Source organism: Chrysochloris asiatica, unplaced genomic scaffold, assembly GCF_000296735.1.
Source record: "Chrysochloris asiatica unplaced genomic scaffold, ChrAsi1.0 scaffold00088, whole genome shotgun sequence".
Classification (NCBI taxonomy): Eukaryota; Metazoa; Chordata; class Mammalia; order Afrosoricida; family Chrysochloridae; genus Chrysochloris; species Chrysochloris asiatica.
Genome location: NW_006408606.1, coordinates 4607738 through 4612481, shown reverse-complemented (window position 1 = coordinate 4612481; position 4744 = coordinate 4607738).

The window sequence follows — 4744 nt, the reverse complement described above, 5'->3', positions numbered from 1 at the left end:
CTATGAGTCGGTTCCGACTCGATGGCACCTGACAACAACAACAGTCAAATTCTGATTATTAAGCCATCAAGAGTAAGTTAAATGGGTACTATCTGCAAGTTTGGGTGTTCTTGTGCATCTCCCCTCACTTCATATCAGCTGAATGCTTCACTCTCAGCTCTAGCCCTCTGTGGCTATATCTTTGTCCGTGTGCTCAGTTGTGCTAGGTCTCACCACACTTTGGATTAACCAGCCCTTCCTCTTCTCTGTCTCAACTCCAGGTCAATGTGAGTCTATAGAATGTGGTTGAACTCAGCCCATTTTTTCATTGTTGCCTTTCCCCCTCTTTCACTCACCAGTAGACCAACGTGGTCATCAGCAAACTTATATGCCTGTCATGTGTTCCCTTTGAGTTACAGTCTTAGAGTGGGGTTTATTCTGAAGGGACTGATTGCTTGCCTTGATGGCTTCCCAGCGAACAACTTGCTTATTGTTGTATTAGCCAATCATACTGCCATTTTGGTTTTGGTTTTTCCTGATGATCTTTCTTCAAAGATGTATCTTCTTTTACTCTAATTGTTCCGGACTGGTCTGGTTGTCCTTTCTAGTGGGAATGTCCCAACTCAGAAGGTTCTGGATGGGTCTCAGGATTCCACCTAAGTCCTATACACTGCAGGAAGAGGCCTATTTCACTGGGCAAGTTGTAGAACCCCTTTGAGGTATTCCAATCAGTTATAGGCTGAAGACAGGTTTACAAGCTTTCTGTAATCATGTTTCCCAACATTCCTTTCTATCCCACTCAAGTGTCTATTTTACATTAGTAGGCAAGAGAAACCAATATTCATAAGACAGTCAAGCATCTTAGCATTATTTCCCTTCTTCAGACTTTGTCTTGCTCACTGTATCACAGAGCCCTGTTGTTCCAAGTTTGAGCATGCATCATTATTTACCTCTGTCTCATTTATCCCATGTTCCCCTAGCTATCTTATTCTTCCACCTCTCTCCTTCTTGTGTATTGTTCTCCCCAGCACTCGAACTATAATGCATCTGCCCCCTACTTGTGCTCTACTGTCGCTTCTCTCCACGTCCCCCATACCCCCGCACCCCACCTCCACCAGTAACCAACAAAGAATTTTTTTTTTTCCTTTAGTATGGTTATCTTTTCTTAAGCTTTTGCAATAATCAATTTATGCAATATTTGTCCTTTTGATAGACTAATTTCACTCAGCATAATGTCCTTAAGGTTCATTCATGTTACGTGGTGGCTTACAGCTTCCTTGTTATTCTTTGAGGTAGCATAATATCCCATTGTGTATATGAACCAACATTTGTTTATCCATTATTCCATTAATGGGCACTTAGGCTGTCTCCATCTTTTAGTTATTGTGAATAGTGCTACTATGAATATTGGTGTGCATATATCTACTTGTGTTATGGTTCGTATTTCTTGTGGATATATACCAAGTAGAGAATTCTTGGATTATATGGTAATTCTGTTTCCAACTATTTGAGGAAGCGGCATACTGTTTTCCAGAATGGTTGCACTATTTTGCATTCCCACCAGCAATGTAGAACAGTCCCAGGCTCTCCACATCCTCACCAGCATATATTGTCCTCTGCATTTTTTAACTTTGCTGTTATTACTGGTGGTAGATGATATCTCATTGTTATTTTGATTTGCATCTCTCTAGTGGAGTGGCGTGGTGCTGTGGGTTAATGCGTCAGGCTGCAAAGCCATTTGAACTGCAAGGTCGGCAGTTTAAGCTCACCAATTGCTCCTTGGAAACCCTATACAGGGTTGCTATGGGTCGGAATCGACTAAATGGCAATTAACAACAACAACAACACAACAACAATGGAGTCCTGGTGTGGTGCTGTGGGTTAATTCACCAGACTGCAAAGCTGTTCGAACTGAAAGGTTGGCAGTTCAAGCTCACCAGCTGCTCCTTGGAAACCCTAACCTGGGTCACTATTGGTCGGAACCAACTAGATGTCACTTAACAACAACAACAATAGCTAACAATCGTGACCATTTCTTCATATGTTTGTTGGCTAGCTGAATGTTTTCCTTGGTGACGTGTCTGTTCATGTCCTGTGTCCATTTTTTAATTGGGTTACTTGTCATTTTCTTGTAGAGGTGTTGCAATTTCCTGTAGAGTTTAGAAATTAAGTCCCTTGTCTGATATGTTATTGCAAAAGATTTTTTTCCCATTCTGTGGGCTCCCTTTTTAGTATTTTGTTGAAATCCTTTGATGCACATAAATTTCTAATTTTTAGAATGTCCCAATCATCTATTTTGTTTTCTTTGTTTGTGTAATTTTCACAATGTTTAGTAGTCTCTGTGTGCCCTGGACTAGAGCCCTTAAATTTGTCCCTATTTTTTAATTGATGAACTTTATATTTCTGAGATTCACATTAAGAACTTTAATCCATGCTGAGTTAGTTTTTGTATATGGTATGAGGTAAAGATCTTGTTTTAATCTTTTGCATATCGATTTCCAGTTCTGCCAGCACCATCTGTTGAAGACACGATACCTTCCCTACTCAATGCACTTTGTCCCTTTGTCAAAGATCAGTTAGTTGTATGTGGATGGGTTAATTTCTGGATTCCCAATTCTGTTCCATTGATCCATGTATCTTTCATTGTACCAGTACCAGGCTGTTTTGACCACTGTAACCATGCAGTGAATTTTGAAATCACAGAGTTAGAAGCCTCCAACTTTGTTCTTCTTCTAAAGCAGTGCTTTGCTTAACCTGGGTCTCTTTCCTTTCTATATAAAGTTTGTCATTATTGTTTTCCTTTTCTCTAAAGAATATCATTAGAATCTGGATTGGGTTTTTTGTATGTGTAAATTGCTTTGGGCAGTATTGACATTTTCACAATGTTAAGTCTTCCTATTCAGGAGCATGGTATATTCTTCCATTTTTGTATTTCTCATTTGGTTTCTTGTAGTAGTGTTTTGTAGTTTTATTTGTATAGGTCCTTTTTTCTCTGGTTACATTTATTGTTAAATATTTCATCCTTTGGGTGGCTACAGTAAATGGTATTGCTTTCCTAATTTCCTTTTCAGTGCTGTCATTAGTAGTATAGAGGAATCCAACTGATTTTTGTATGTTGATCTTGTACTCTGCCACTTTGCTGAATCTTCCATTGAGGTCCAGTAGTTTTTTTTTTTGCTGAGTCTTTGGGGTTTTCTATGTACAGGATCATATAATCTGCAAATAAAGAGAGTTTTACTTCATCTTTGCCAATTTGGATGCCTTTAATTTCCCTATCTTGCTGTATAGTTCTGGCTAAGACTTCCAAAACACTATTGAATAGGAGTGGTGATAAAGGGCATCCTTGTCTGGTATATCTGTTTGCAAGGGGAAGGCTTTCAGTTTTTCTCCAATGAGAGTAATGTTGGCTGTTGGTGTTGTGTATATGCTCTTAATCATGTTGAGGAATTTCCCTTCAATTCCTACTTTGTTGAATGTTTTTATCAGGAATGGATGTTGGATTTTATCAAATGCATTTTCTGAATCAATCAATATAATCATGTGGTTTCTCCCTTTTTCTTATTTATATGGTGGATTACATTGATTGTTTAATATTGAACCATCCTTACTTCCCTGGTATGAACCCCACATGGTCATGACATATTATTTTTTGATGTGTTGAATTCTGTTGGCTAGGATTTTGATGAGAATTTTGGCATCTATGTTCATGAGTTTTACTAAAGGTAATACAGAAATGCCTGCAAGCGTACATTGACAAAGAACTTCCAGAGGTTCAAGCCAGATTTAGAAGAGGCCATGGAACAAGGGATATCATTGCTGATGTCTGATGGATCTTGGCTGAAAGCATAGAATATCGGAAAGATGTTTACCTGTGCTTGTTGACTATGCAAAGGCTTTCTTTCTTTCTTTTTTTAAGGCTTTATTGTGAATTATGTGATAGTTTACATGGGAGAACATCAGCTTCATATTGATCCCATCGTATATCGTTTCCTTGCCATGGTTACAATCCCTTCCATGCATCATTGATCAACCAAAGGGTATACCCCACAAGCCTGTCCCCTTGTCATCCACACACCGCCCCCTCTTTCTCTCCAGGTCCAAAGTCTCCAGCTGCTCCATAGTCCCATGTAATAGTTTCTGCCTCCATCCCTGGCATCACTGCTTCTCTGGGTAGGGTTCCGTTCTCTTACACAAAGGCTTTTGGTTGTGTGTATCATGACGAGCTATAGAGAACATTGAAAAGTATGAGTATTCCTGAACACTTAATTGTGCTCATGAGGAATCTGTACATGGACCAAGAGGCAGCTGTTCAAACAGAACATGGGTACACTGAATGGTTTAAAATTAAGAAAGTTGTGTGACAGGGTTGTATTCAACCTGTATGCTGAGCAAACAATCCAAAAGCCTGTGTTATATGAAAAAAAAAAGTAGCATCAAGATGGGAGGAAGAATCATTAACAACCTGCGATATACAGATGATACAACCTTGCTTGCTGAACGTAAAGAAGACTTACAATATTTACTGATGAAGATCAAAGAGCACAACCTCAGTATGGATTGCATCTCAATGTCAAGAAAACAAAAATTTTCACCATTGGACCAATAAACAACGTTCTTATCAACCGAGAAAAGATTGAAATTGTCAAGGATTTCATTCTTCTTGGATCAACTCTCAACACTCATGGAAACAGCAGTCAAGAAATCAAACTACATTGCATTAGGTAAATCTGCTGCACAAGATCTTTTTAAAGTGTTGAAGAGCAAA